The following is a 15,868-nucleotide window of genomic DNA, read 5'->3' on the forward strand; positions in this document are numbered from 1 at the left end:
CAAAGCACGCTCCCCTGGACCTTGAAGTGCTGCATCAGGTTGCAAGGTCCAGGCATGGGCCCCCCTTCCCTGGGCCTTGAGGTCATTATTCACCGCTGCGAGGCCCAGGACACGGGGCTCTTTATCCTTGACTTCAGCTCTACACTATTGCGGAAGCCCTGGGGATGAAACTCCCTCCCCTTGGCCTCGCAGCACCTGGGGTAGTCTAATGGAGGTGGGGGAACCAGATACAAACCCTGGCATGGGTTCTAAATCCTCTGATTTACTAGTACACGTGTAACACTCGCAAAAGCTCTTGGACTGAGTTTGCGTTATATAAAACTGCAAAAAAGAAGCCACAGCTTGGATGGATGATTGGACGTGTGGATGAACGAGTGAAAGGGTGGATGGATAAATGAGTGAAAGGCCGGATGGATGGAGTGAAAGTATGGATAGATGAGTGAAGCGATGGGTGGATGAGTGAAATGATGGATAGATGGATGAGTGAAAGGGTGAATTGCTATATGGATAAGTAAAAGGGTGGATGTAGGGATGGATGAGTGTAAGGGAGGAGGGGTGAACGAAAGGGTGAATGAGTGAAAGGATGAATGAATGAGTGATTGAAAGGATGGATGGATGAGTGAGTCAAGGCATAGATGAGTGAAAAAGGTAAATGATAGATAGATGAGCAGGTGATGGAGGGTGGATGGATTAGTGAAAGGATGGATAGTTGAGTGAAAGGGTAGATGGATGAGCAAAAGGGAGGACGGATGGACGAAATGAAATGAGAGGAGGGTAAGATGAGTTAAAGGGTTGACAGATGGATGAGGGAAAGTATGGATGGGCAGAATGATAGGACGGATTGATGTGCGAAAGGCTGGATCGATGTCTGAAAGTATGGGCAGATGAGTGAAAGGATTAATGTAATGGAAGCTAGAAAGAATGGATAGATGGGTGAAAGGAAGGATGAAGGTATGTAAGAAAGGATGAATTTATGAGTGAAATGATGAATGGATGGGCAGGGGAGTGAAGGGACAGATGAGTTTGTGAAAAGATGGGTGAATGGGTAACTGGATAGACAGAATGGGAAATGGATGGAGTGAAGATGTGGGGCGATTGGATGGATTATTGAAAGGATGGACAAATAGATGGCTGGGTGAATGAGTGAAAGGGTGGATGGAGGGATGGATGAGTGAAATGATGGATGGATGCATAGGTGGATTGATGATGGATGGATAGGTTTGATGGATACGTTTGGAGATGGATGGGTTCAGAAATGGATGGACCCCCAAATGGACAGATTGGTGAAAGACTGAATAATAGATGAAAGAATGTAAAGGTGAAATAGTGGATATGGATGGAAGGATGGAAAGATGAATAGATAGATGCTTGGATGGAAGAGGCAAGAGAGTTCTTCTGGGTTGGGTTGTGATGACTTGCTTGGTGCCATTAGAGCGTTGGTTGAAAAGGGGGGGGGTATTTTAATTTTCTGGCTACTACTTTGTCTATGTCTGACATTCTGTATTTGTCGTGTGGCATCTCTACATCATAGATGTGACATTTTGAGTGACACCCAACTGCTACTTAAATGTAACACTAGTAATTTTAATTTTTTTCATGTTTTGGTTTAAGTTTAAGGTTCTACAGGGAGCATCATAGGCCATGAGTTGTGTTTGAGATGTATATTGTGTTTGTAGAAATAGGCAAGATGTACAAAACAAACTGTGTAATAGTGCATCCTCAGTGTCTTCAAGAGTGCTGCAGGGAAACGCACCTTTGTGACCCCTGTCAGTCAGTGCTAACCTCACGGTATGGCAAACGTATTGCAGCTCTCTGCAAATCCCCCGTAAACAAAGTCTAACTCCCTAGTTTATGTCCCACTTGCTGACACCCCCAGAATGCGTTCTCTATGTTGTTACCTTTGTGTATTCCTCCCAAGCAGTAAGACAAAGGTGTGCTTAGGCCCAGCCCCAGACTTACCAAGGCCAGTCCCTTGACCAGTCAAGGCCCTTTTGGCACAGGCTCCCCGCTTCTGCTGCTGCTATCCCTCTCCTCCTCTGTCCTCTTTCTCTCCTGGATCTCTGCCCTCTTAATTGCTCCCTCTGTGCCTCTCTCTTCCCTCAGCAGCATCTTCGTGCCATTCTCATACTCCTCTGTCCAGCTTCTTATGCCTCCCCCCCCATTCGTAGCCTCTCTGTGCCTCTTTTTACTCCTTAGTCACACTTGTCTATGCCTTTGCCTCCCCCGTTTCTAGCTTCCTTATGCCTCTTTTCACTCATCTGTATCACTTTTCTGGGCCTTTTTGTGCCTTTTCAGCCACTGTTTCAGCCTCTTTTGTGCCTGTTTGTACTCCTCTGTAGCACTTAATGAGTTTGCTGCCTAGTTGAAATCCTCCTTCACTATCCTTCTCCTCCTCCTGCTCTTTTTTGCTGCTCCGACTGGCGAATCTGCTTCGTGCCCTTCTCCCCACGCCAGCCTGTGCTCCTCTCACCTTCCCATCCCATGCCTCTTCCTACCTCCCTCCTCTCCTTGCCTGCTCTCCTATGCTTCACCTTCCTGTCTTTTCTCGCACATCCCAGCCCTATTCAGCAGCCTCCTGCACTCCTCCCCCCACCACCTTATTGTGCTCCTTCCCCCCCACTCCCAGTATCTACTTAATGGTGGCTGAAGTACAGCCATGCAGCGGACGTGCCACTGGTGCGCCAGTAGCATGCCAAAGGCAAGTCCAGTGCCATAACCCCTGGTCAGATCGGCCCCCACCAATACACTGCAGCATTCCTTTGCTCCCTTGACCTTGGATGCCAATTAACCCTCTGCTTCTTCGCCCCACACCACAGTAGGACCCATCACATGCACCCACTGCAGACTCACCTGCAGCAGCACACTCTTACATGTCCTCAATGCTCCATCAACACCTCCGACCAGCTGGGCAAAGGCCACACAACACACCAAACCAGCACCACAGCAACCACTCACATACCTGCTTCTAACCACCCACCCATCCACTCACTCAGCAAACATGCCACCAAGATCTGGGACCTCCTCAGCAACAATGCGCCGGACCATCTCTTCCTCATGGAAACTTGGCTCAACCCTGCGTCAGCACCCGACGACGCTGTGGCTATCCCTCAAGCTACAAAATTTAACAACTGAATTGCCTTCACAAGCCTGGAGGAGGACTCGCACTCCCACAAGGACACCATCAAATGCATCACATTCACGGACAGCAACAACCCATTCATGGAACCCATGCACCTCAGACTACAAACGGGTTACGGCTTCCCCCTGAGAGGCACCCTCGCATACTGACCACCAGGACCATGTAACAACTTCAGCAACCTCATCACAGACTTCATCGTTTCCCTCACCATCAGCTCCAAGAACTTCCTGGTACTCAGCAACCTCAACTTCCACCTCGAGGACACAAATACTTCTCAGTCTCCCCGAAAGCCTGGACAGCATTGGAATCCCTAAGCTCATCAGTGACCCAACACACATCGCAGGCCTTACTCTGGATCCAGTTATCGCCACCAGCAACAGGATCATAACCTACTCCGCCTCACCGCTCTTCACCGACTACTCCATCATACACTTCCACATCAACAAACCACAAATGAACACACCCACCGCATCAGCCTACCCAGCTGAAACTGAAGCAAAGGAACAGAGGCAGACCGGCTCAACGCCCTTAAAAAGGACCAACTGAACACCACCAAAGACCACGACAAGGACATCACCAACTTCAGAGAAGAGATCAAGACCTGGGCAGACTATGTTGTGCCCATCAAAACCAACAAAGAAGAACCAACAAACAAGCCAGCTGGTGTACAGACGACCTCCAGGAATCCAAACAATATGGCAAGCAGAACTACTTTTAAGGATGCACTCAGACACTGCCACCAACTCCTGCATGACACCCAAAAAGGGTACTAAACAAATGCCTAGAGATGAGTGCCATCAGTTTCAAGGAGATCTTCTCAATTGTCAAAGAATTCACCATTCTTGAGCCACAGCTAACACCTTCACCCCCGCACAGGAATTCTACAACAACCTATCTAACTTTTTCCACAGAAAAAAGAAAAGGTTTACAACAACTTTGATAATCAATCAAACCCCAAAGATCTCATCATCAATCTGACCACCACCTACTCAGATGGACCCCTGACTGAATGGAAAACACTCACCGAAGAAGACACTACAGCAATCATGAAAACAATACAGACCCCAGTGGACCATGTTCCCACCACATCTTCAAGATAGGCACCAATCGGCAATACCCTGACCCACGTCAACAATACCTGCATCAAATCCAACACTTTACCAGAAGACTGGAAACAAGCTGCAGTCAGTGCCCTTCTAAAAAAAAAAAAAAGAAAAATCATTGGCCGACCCCAGCGAGCTGAGCAACTTCTAACCCATCTCTCTGCTCTTAAACCCCTGCCAAAGTGATGGAGAAGGCCATCAACAAACAACTCACCTGCCACCTTGACCTCCACAACCTACTGGACCAAACTCAATCAGGATTGCAGAGCAACCACAGCACAGAAACAGAACTCTTCATGGCCACAGATGACATGCGCACAATACTGGACCATGGGGAAACCGGAGCCCTCATCCTTCTCGACCTCTCCGCAGCCTTCGATACAGTCTCCCACCACACCCTGGTCAGAAGACTGCATGACATAAGCATCAAGGTCCAACCCTCAACTGGAAAAGCTCCTACCTCGTAGGAAGAACAGAGAGTCAGACCACCACTGCACTCATCTGAATCCAAGGATCTGATCTGCGGAGTCCCTCGGGGTTCATATCTCATCCCAACCATGTTCAACATCTGCATGTCACCACTTGCCAACATCATCAGATCCCAAGGCATCACTATCATATCCTAGACTGATGATGCCCAACTAATCTTTTCTCTCACGACAAGTCCATCACCACCAGAACCAACTTCTTCAACTGTGTCATCAACGTAACAGACTGGATGAGATCTAACTGCCTGAAACTCAACTCCAACAAAATAGAAGTGCTGATCTGCAGGAACAGGAACTCTCTGCAGGATTCCATCTGATAGCCAGCAGGGCTTGGATCCACACCAACCAACCATGCCAGAAGCCTTGGAATCATCTTGAATGACAAGCTCAACATGACAGCACAGATCAACGCAGTCTGTTCCTCCTGCTTCCACTCTGCATGCTCTGGAAGATTTTCAAATGGCTACCTCAGAACACCAGGCGCACCATTACACAAGCCCTCATCACAAAAAGATTAGACTACTGCAACGCAATCTATGCTGGGATTTCCAACCATCTACTTCACCGACTCCCAATCATCCAGAACGCTGCAGCGAGATTTATCTTTGACCTCTTTCCTTTCACCCACATCTCACCACAACTCAGAGAGCTCCATTGGCTCCCCATCCACAAACACAGCCTGTTTAAACTCCTTACACATGCATACAAGGCACTGCACAACATCGGACAAGCATACCGAAACAACCGCCTTCACTTTCACACCTGTGCTGAACCTCACTTTTCCTTACCCCGAATCCACAAAAGTAGAACAAGACATCAAGCATTCTTGTACATAGCACCAAAGACCTGGAACAACCTCTGTCAACACATCAGGGTGTCCTCAGGGTCTTCTTGAATTCTGCAAGAAACTGAAGACCTTTTTCTTTTAATAACTTTGCGGGGCAGGCACCCCACACCCCAGTTGTTTGCTTACATGCCTGCTCATGTACCTGGATACCATTGAGGGTGATTGGTTATGTTGTAAAAATTCCAATAACATAGCAGGGGTACTAGGTGTTGGGAGGATGGACCATCCTGCCAGGATGGTTGTGCACAGCTGTTCCCTACTCCACTTAGATTTGGAAGGGCTGTCTCCAGCGCACAATGCAGTGAGCTTGACACCAGTCTTTTGTCATCCTAGACCTTACCAGAGGAAGGGAAAACATTTTCCGAAACCATAGGTAGGGGTGGTATAGAGAGTCCCCTCATCTCAAAGGCTGGCACCAGATACAAATATTGGACCTCCTGAGCCACCCATCAGACCACTTCTGAATCTATGGAAGACTCAGAGGAGTCAGAAGAATGGCTGCTCTGCTGCCTTGCTGCTGGAAGGGCTGTCCTGTTGCCCGGGGAAGGAAGCCTGGACCTGAACCCAGGACTACCAGAGTGATTCCAAGGGCTAGCTGGCTGTCTGGCCTACTGTGTGATCTACAGGGGCATAACAAGCTCCAGAGATCTATATTGCATCTTCCCAGCTGACCAGACTCAACTGCACCTACCTTTGCCCTGCTGCTCGCTTCTGCTGGAGTGAGCCCTGAACCCCCAGGAAGTGCCACCCAGGTGGTCCTCCTTAACCAACAGAAGGTTCTCTCGGAAGCAATGCAGCGTGACCCAACTCAATGCAGGACCTCACAACACAGCACCTCGCAGCTCCTGATCAGCAGCCCCATTGGAACTGACACAGTTCAACACAACTCAACACAAGACCTTGTATCCCAGCACCTCGTAGTTCCTGATCAGCAGCCTCATCAGATTTGACACAGTGTAACACAATCCAGTGCAGGACATCACATACCAGCACCTTGCAGCTCCTGTTTAGGGGCCTCATCGGAACAGACATATGGTGATGGAACTCTATGCAGCATCTTACACCTTTCAGCTGCTTGTCCCCATCATAACCCATCCATCTCGGTGCAGGACCTCGCTTCGCAACTCAAGTACAACGTGGTACACTGTCCAGTGGGCCAAACTTGGTTCTGTACCTAGCTTGCACTCCATTGCAGTCAGCCTGAACCTGTGACTTTGCCCCGGGCTTGCTCGACCAGATAACCACATTTGGCGCTTTGTGATTTTGACATTACTTTTACCTAAGACTTGGAAACTGCATATCTCCAGTTTTACTGATTGAACTATTGTCCTTCTAGTAGCGTTTTATGTATTAAAATGTACTAAATGTTTCTATATTGGTGTGGGTTTTTTCTTGTATTTTGTGTTTTAACTTTAATACTGTTTGTGTGCTGCACAAATACTTTACACATTGCCTCAAAGTTAAGACTGACTGCTTTTGAGCCAAGCTATCAGAGTACACAGGTACAGGTTAATTTAGTGACTATAGTTGGTTCATCCTGAAGAGGCATGTGGTTACCTGTGAAGGGTTTCACCACTCCTCAACCAATAACCCAATTTCTCACAGAGAGCTTGGGATCAAAATTGATTTTGAAGTTTTTAGTATACTTGGTAGCAGGAGGAACAGGCACCAAAATATCTGGCCAAAGTTTGGCTGCCCACAAAGAGGGGTTTCCAAAAACGAGGACCTTCATTTTACCAGCTTTTAATACCAATAAATTGTATTTCATCCAGTAAGCACCTCTTTAATGCAAACCACAAACTTTAGTGCTGACTCACCCTTGGAACTGTCTAAGCTAAGGATGAGTTGTCATGCATGCATCTGGATAACAAGTCATACTGAAGGAATCAACAAGTTTTGTAAGTGGTGAGATGTAAAGATAGAATAGCATAGACAGTGTGGATCCCTGGGGAACCCCTTTGTGAATGGATTTAACCGGGACTAAAATTTGGGCAAAGAAACTGATTGCCACAGGTCCTGCAAAAAGGATGCAAACTATTTGTAAACTGCCTCTTTGACACCAAAACCCGCAATCTATTCCAGTAGTTGAATTTGACACTATCTTCCATGGTGTCAAATACAACTAACATGTCAAGCAAAATCAAGGCTGCTGCTCCTCCATCATTCATATTTAGGCGGATGTCATTGGTGGCCTTTGCTAAAAGTTTCAGTACTAAAGCTTCTATGAAATCCCAGACTGGACGGGGAGGAAAAGATGATTTTTTTTTTAGGTAACTCATTAATCGATTGTTAACCACCGATTCTGTCAGTTTTGCAAATGAATGCAGTAATGCGATAATGATCATAATGATGAAACGCTGGTCCTCTGTGCAGGTGATGGATAAGACTTCTTCTTAAGAGGTGTTTACAAAGGAGTTGAGAGTGTCGGCAAGGTCTGCAAGTGGAAAAGGTTTGAAGAATGACACTTAAAGGATGTTGCACAGAGGTGTGAGTGATACAGGAGAAGCAGGCTCACTCAGCACTGAAGACCTTCTATACGTTTTTCACTAAATAATAGTCTGAGACATACCACTTGCCAGTGAAGTGGGGGAATGGAGTTTCAGGCAGAGGGTTGTTCTGCTGCTTGATGGCTTGAAAGTGCTTTGTTGGCAGCTTCGCTGATAGTGTTACTATAATACTTGTCATTAGCTGATGTGGTGAGTTGTCGGTGCCTTGCATAGAGGGATTTCAGTAGCATGATGTTCTGTTTTTATTCCATTTTACTTTTCCTGTCTGTCAACAATGTCTTTTGAATATCTCAGTGCTGTAGGGTTGGGCTTGCATTTGTGTGTTTTAATTGAAGCATGGGTGTTCACTTGGTTTTCTAGAAATGCATTGAAGTGGTTTTGCAGGGTGTTGACATTTGATGTAGATGTGACAGGGTGAAAAGTGAATTTGCACTTTAGGTTGTCAATGGAGAAGTCTTTGAAGAATCTCAAGGTTTGATGCTCTCTTCGATTTACCTCAGTGTGCTACTTGGATGCTGAGCAGGTTGATTCAAATGGCAAGATGGTTGGTCCAGTCCAGTTGGGAGGTTTACAATGGATGTTTGGTGATATCGAGAAGCAAGTTTGAGGACTTAGAATGTGAAGTGTTGTGGTTGAGTGATGTTCTGTATCACATGTCGAGTAGTGCCTAGCATTTTCCATACTCGAGTTGTTAGGGAGGTTGAAGTCACTGAGGTTGAAGGATAATGTGGGCCAGATGGATGAAGTGTTTAGGAGCCTGGCAAATTAAACTAAGGGATTCTTATTCTGTCTGAGAGGCTGGTAAATGATGTAGAAATTTATGGCCTGAGATGTAGAAGGTGGGAAGAGGCATGTCAGGAGCTCCATGGAGTTGAGTATTGCATAACTGGATGCAGTGCCAGGAGATAACATAGATGACAGAAAAACTACCTCCCAATGGTTCACACACTGAATGCTGCTGTCTTTGAGAAGGAGGGGATCTAGGATATGCGAGCATGTGGGGGTGGGACATGACTGTGCTGAAGAGTACATCCAGATTGTGTGATGAGGTTTGGGATTGCAGAAGCGCGGAACATAGCAGAGCCCATTTATAAGTATGAGTTGCAATTCCTGTTTGGTAGATTGAGGGGGGCGGTAGTTAGTGGGATGTGTATTCGGTTAAGTGTGTGTATTAGTGTGTATATGTACTGTGTGTTTGTCTGCTCTTGGTCTGGATGTGATTGTGAGGATAAGTAGTGACCAGAGCTATGGTAGATGAAATTTTACCTAATAGGTTCTTGATGTGGTTGTACAGGAGCAAGGGCTGTGGTGCACAGCCTCCCATGTCTTCTAAAGGCCGACGAAGGTTGTACCCTTATCTATGTGTTCTTATATGAGTATGCCAGGGAGGTGAATCGGTATGAAGAGGTGACTGAAAAAAGAGATAGACAAAAGATTTCAAGTGGAAATCAATGATGTAATTTAATGTAGAGATGGCTGCTTCAAATAGGCAGTCATGTCAAAAAGCACTCTCCAAATCCATACCCAACCCTACATAAGATGAATATGTTGGTTAGCAGTAGATTCAAGTACAATACAATTTGATTCATAAATCATTCTCTAAGGCAGAGAATGTTTCATAAGAATCATTCTCTGCATTAAAGTTAAACTTCTCCAGAGTTACACATTTCTGGCCTCAGAAGCAATGCATCATGATTGTCTCGCAAGGACGCTCTGGACCTTCAAAGAATTTATACTTGGTAACTTCAAAATGTCAGCTACCACACACATCTCTTGTGAAGGTCCTGTGGTTTCATGGCTGTACTCTGGCTCTGCCTAGTGAGATTCCTGCAAAGATACACAGCCTCTCTCCAAATGGTGCAAATACTTGCTCACTGCCAGCCTTTTCTTCCTCTAAATGCATGCAATGTCCAACCCTTCAGAACACTAAGTTCTTTTGTTTGATGAGCATGAAAAAAATTAGAGTAGGCTACAAATTTTGACAGATGTCAATTGTTGTGGGAAAGAATGCTGGTGAATGAAGTCTGCTTATCTGGTTTCTTTTTAAAAGATGGTTTTGGCAGGAAACCAGTGTTGTCACTTCTTTTAGGGATGAATGCTAGGAACTGCATTGTTGTTACTTCCTTTAGGGATGAATGCTGCTGAGTGAGATCCACTGCTCTTTCTTCTTAGGATGTTTTGGTGGGAAACAAGTGATATTCCTTCCTGTAGAGAAGGATGATGGGCAATGCAATGCAATGATTTCACTTCATGTAGGGATGAATATAATAAGAGAGCAGGAAACTTCAACACATAACCAAAGACTTGGTCTGTATATGTCTATCTTCTTTATGTGTAGCAGTTTTATTTTAGTTCAGAGTAGTGGTCTTGAGTAGTTGCACGTGGAACGTGGACAGTAGCGTTTTAATCCCAAGTTTCTTGAGCTGCCAGGTTTGTGATTCAGTGCAAATCAGTTTCTTTCTCTAAACCCATGTATGTTTATTTTAAACATAAGGGCAATCAATTATAAGCAAGAAAACTACTGAATAGTAGCCTGTATATAAAAGTGTTGATGTTTGTCTTCTAATGTCAGCCTGTTGCAAGAATATTTAGTTTTGGTGTGTTTTTTTCAATTGTTGTTCATACCTTATTTTGCAACAGAAAGTCACTGTTGACTTTGTAGGAGCCAGCTTCAAATGTTCATGAAGACTCTGTCAGAGTGATTTGTAATGTATCGAAGGAAGGAGATCATGTGTGGATTTCAGATCATGACTTCAGATACTGAACCAGGAGTGTGCTTTGCCTTTTTTTGATGAAGGAGTGGTGCTTGAGGCAGCAAGACAGGTGAAGAACACTTCAGAAAAGGCTTGTCGTCAGTTTCTTGTAAATGCTGACATATTTACCTGATTTCTTAGGTCTGAGTTATGCGAGACCTAGAGTTATGCATCTATAACATGGCTTGTCCAGGGTCTGTGGTTCTTGAGAGTGAAACCAGCATTTTTTATTAGATTAGCTTTGCAGGTCCTACGATTTCAGCTTTCGTATATAGCTTAGGGAAAATGAATGTAAGCATTTGCCTCGAACATGGTAAAAATATTTTAAATGTATTTTCTGAGCTACCATGAACCAGTGAAGATCTCCAAGAGTCGGGTGGTACAGGCTGATATTTTTCTGGTTGAGGCACAGTCTGTCTGCTTGCCTTTGCAAACTCTGTAGTTTCTGGATCCCTACCCTGGGAGCTCCAGCATATATCATATTACAACAACCAAGCTGAGTCTATGATGTGTGAGCTCAATGTGATGTGTAGTATTTTTAACCACAGCTGTGATTTAGTTTGTAAAGAATAGGTCAGAGACAAACAGTGCACTGAGATTATTTTTGCTACTTAGGCTATATTCAAGCCATATTCCAAATCTTATTCCTCTGGCCAACTGATTGTTAAGCTCTGTCCTGTGTCCCAATAAAATGATTTAGGTTTTTGTGATGTCCATGCAGTGGGTGCCCTCCTTCATCCCTGAAGTGTCTCTCTCAGGTATGAAGTGACTTTGTCACATTGTTCTGTATGGCAAGGTGAATGTAGAGTTATATATTGCCTATAAATATTAGAAATTTTAGACGGTGTTGAAGGAGAAACTGGACCTGTGGTCTCAGGTAAATGTTAAAAAGCAGCGCAGTAGTTGGAATACCTGTATCACACAACGTGAGATGTTTCACTGTCGAGAATGAGGAGCCAATTCTGGTTTGCTGACCATACATTCAGACAAATGATTAGCTCTACTGAATGGATCTGTGATTCAAGCCCATTTTTCAGGCACTTGAAATGTGTTTTGTGGTTCACTGTAGTATAGACTGCAGGTTAAGCAAGATTAGGATGTGCAAATGGCCATCACTGAGGGAAGAGAGCAGATCTTCTCTGATCATTTCGGCTATTGCCATTTCTACTTCTCTCCTAGTCTGAAATTTGACATTTTATCACGTAGAGTATTGTTAGATTCCACAATCAGTTGATTTTTTTTTTTTTTTTTAATCTACCTTCTAATATTAATTGAAATAATTATTATAAATGAAATCGTTTTGAATCTGTGTCTGGGCATCTATATTTCTTTTTGTGTTGGTATCTTTTACATTCACATATCTTTATATTGTAATTTTTCAATTTTTGCATATACTTATTCAATCGCTTAGAACCTTTGTTGCTTACACGTCCTGCTTCAAGAGGTGGCACATCTTGCTGCTAGAGTGAAGAGTTTCTTAAATGAAAGAGGAAGTGGGAGATGGGTGCAAAACAGAGGGAGCAATAAGGGCAACTTTCACTTATTGGAAGAGTGGTTGATAAAGGCAAGGACAGAGTACATTAATACAGGAAGAGTGGCAGGTGAATGGGCAGAACACCTAAGTTTAGTTTTGGGGCATAGCCAATGTGTTGTGTTCTGGTGTGATACTACAAGCCACAATTGTTCCTGAATATGCGGTCGGGATTAATTTCCAGCTATTGCGGCAGATTGAAGGAGTGATTCAAAGAGACTTGAGGTTCTGGACATGCAAGAAAGCCGGCAAGAGTCCTATGCTAGGTATAGAGGAGTAGAGTAGTAATGCGCCTAACATGGCAATGCTAAATGAAGATGGGGGAAAGAGGGACCAAGTGGGCAATGTCACAGGGGGTAATACGTTGTTAGGTGCAATATTGAGGAATATAAAGAGAAAAACAAAGGGGGTCATTCTAACCCTGGCGGTCGGTGATAAAGCGGCGGCCAACCCGCCAACCGGCAGGCGGTCCAAAAAATGGAATTCTGACCCTGGCGGAAACCGCCAACACAGCCCGCCACATTAACACTCCGACTGCCACGGCGGGACCGACAAACAGCGCGGCGGTCACCGCCAACAGGCAGGCGGCAGACAATGTACCGCCCACCCTATCACAACTCACCAATCCGCCACATTTTCCGGGGCGGGAGCCCCGCCGATAAAAACACGGCGGAAACAGACTACGAACGGGAAAACGCTCACCTATACACACTCCACGAGGAAGGAGGACAGCATGGAGCCCGAATTACACATCCTACCGGCTATTGTCTACCTGCTCATCTACCAGGAGTACGAATGCCGGCGCAGATGACAACGGTGAGTACTGCACCTACGACACAGGGGAGGGGGGAGGAGGAAAGCTTACGGGCACACACACATACGCGATCCACCCACCCCCCCATCTCCCCTCCCAATACCTACACACCAATACAGAGCAACAAGTCAGAGTGAGACCCCCCAAACCCCCCGGAATAATTCAAAGACATAATTCAAATGAAGTTTAAAATTTATGTAAAAAATAGGTTCATTTAAGTCATGGTAAATATGCCATATGAAATATACAAAAGAAATAATGAACATAGTGCAAAGTATAAACATAGTCAATAAGTCCTGCACAGTCCGTTCAATATCTATAGTCCGTGGGCCAATGTGTACAAACACATGGGCAAAGCCCACACAGGAGACCGGAAACCATTGGAGAGAACACTGCTGGGGCATCAGATGAGAAAACAACAGGCACCTCAGGGGGAAGGGAAAGGGGGGCACCTCAGCCACATGAGTCCACAACGCCAGATCCACGAGGGGCCTCCATGCCCACTGTACCATCCTGGAGAGTGCAAAGCCACAGTCCATCAGATGGATAACAGACTCCACTGGTATTGGAGGAGGCATGGTGCCCAGAGTGCTTCGTGAACACCTGCTCGACACAGAACCGGCACTGTCAATGGACCAGCGGTGCTTGAGACGGCGGTGCCCAGCGGAGCGGTGCTTGAGAGGAAGGGCCCAGCGGAGCGGTGCTTGAGAGGAAGGGCCCAGCGGAGCGGTGCTTGAGAGGAAGGGCCCAGCGGAGCGGTGCTTGAGAGGAAGGGCCCAGCGGAGCGGTGCTTGAGAGGAAGGGCCCAGCGGAGCGGTGCTTGAGAGGAAGGGCCCAGCGGAGCGGTGCTTGACAGGAAGGGCCCAGCGGAGCGGTGCTTGACAGGAAGGGCCCAGCGGAGCGGTGCTTGACAGGAAGGGCCCAGCGGAGCGGTGCTTGACAGGAAGGGCCCAGCGGAGCGGTGCTTGACAGGAAGGGCCCAGCGGAGCGGTGCTTGACAGGAAGGGCCCAGCGGAGCGGTGCTTGACAGGAAGGGCCCAGCGGAGCGGTGCTTGACAGGAAGGGCCCAGCGGAGCGGTGCTTGACAGGAAGGGCCCAGCGGAGCGGTGCTTGACAGGAAGGGCCCAGCGGAGCGGTGCTTGACAGGAAGGGCCCAGCGGAGCGGTGCTTGACAGGAAGGGCCCAGCGGAGCGGTGCTTGACAGGAAGGGCCCAGCGGAGCGGTGCTTGAGATGAAGGGCCCAGCGGAGCGGTGCTTGAGATGAAGGGCCCAGCGGAGCGGTGCTTGAGATGAAGGGCCCAGCGGAGCGGTGCTCTTCACGGCGGGGCCCTGTTCAGCGGTGCTCTTCACGGCGGGGCCCTGTTCAGCGGTGCTCTTTACGGCGGGGCCCTGTTAAGCGGTGCTCTTTACGGCGGGGCCCTGTTAAGCGGTGCTCTTTACGGCGGGGCCCTGTTAAGCGGTGCTCTTTACGGCGGGGCCCTGTTCAGCGGTGCTCTTTACGGCGGGGCCCTGTTCAGCGGTGCTCTTCACGGCGGGGCCCTGTTCAGCGGTGCTCTTCACGGCGGGGCCCTGTTCAGCGGTGCTCTTCACGGCGGGGCCCTGTTCAGCGGTGCTCTTCACGGCGGGGCCCTGTTCAGCGGTGCTCTTCACGGCGGGGCCCTGTTCAGCGGTGCTCTTCACGGCGGGGCCCTGTTCAGCGGTGCTCCTCACGGCGGGGCCCTGTTCAGCGGTGCTCTTCACGGCGGGGCCCTGTTCAGCGGTGCTCCTCACGGCGGGGCCCTGTTCAGCGGTGCCTGTCTTGGCGGGGCCCTGTTCAGCGGTGCTCTTCACGGCGGGGCCCTGTTCAGCGGTGCTCTTCACGGCAGGGCCCTGTTCAGCGGTGCCTGTCTTCGCAGGGCCCTGTTCAGCGGTGCTCCTCACGGCGGGGCCCTGTTCAGCGGTGCTCTTCACGGCGGGACCCTGTTCAGCAGTGCCTGTCTTGGCGGGGCCCTGTTCAGCGGTGCCTGTCTTGGCTGGGCCCTGTTCAGCGGTGCTCTTCACGGCGGGGCCCTGTTCAGCGGTGCTTGTCCTGTGTGTCTAGGGAGCCAGACCTGGGCAAGACTTCCCGCTCAGTCGCCATCCGACCTTGCGGTCGCGGGGCCCTCCTGTGATGGAGTCCTGGGCCCGTGGGTGTCGTCCGTCACACCCGGTATGGGGCTGGTGGGGCCCTCCTGGTGCGCTCGGCTGCTGCATGTCTTCTCCGCCCTGCTTCCCTTGCCCTCCTTCGCTGCAGCTCTCGGGCCCTTGCCTCCCTTAGATGATGTGGCAGGTGACGTGGCAAGGCCACTCTCCGTGGTGGCAGCTGTCTCAGGCTTTTCGCGCCGGCCCTTAAGTTTTCTTGTCCTATTCCCAGGGGGTGGGCTGGCTGTCCCCTTGCTGCTGGGCGATGTTCCTTCCCTAGGAGCTGGTGGACTCCAATAGCCCTGCACTATGGTGATACTAGATGCAGGGCTGGTGGTGGCTGAGGTGCTCTTTGGACTCTTACCAGATGGAGGGGGTGGGTCAGGTGATGCAAAGAGATTAATTTTTGAGAGGAAAAGTTTTTTAGGAGCAATGGGAACGCTAGGTGCAGTGGGTATGGGAGTGGAGCAAGAGGATGTGGTTGTAGGAGAGTCAAGTGTGGTGTCTTTGGGTGCAGGTGCTTGTG

The 15,868-nt window shown here is 48.0% G+C and overlaps 1 protein-coding gene across 2 annotated transcripts in view; it reads left to right on the forward strand.

The window, feature by feature from the left end:
• Positions 1-15,868, forward strand: part of SPECC1 (sperm antigen with calponin homology and coiled-coil domains 1) — a 956,149-nt gene that overhangs the window by 378,827 nt on the left and 561,454 nt on the right. The gene's annotated exons all lie outside the window — the stretch shown is intronic.

The sequence above is a fragment of the Pleurodeles waltl genome, chromosome 3_1, assembly GCF_031143425.1.
Source record: "Pleurodeles waltl isolate 20211129_DDA chromosome 3_1, aPleWal1.hap1.20221129, whole genome shotgun sequence".
Taxonomy (NCBI): Eukaryota; Metazoa; Chordata; class Amphibia; order Caudata; family Salamandridae; genus Pleurodeles; species Pleurodeles waltl.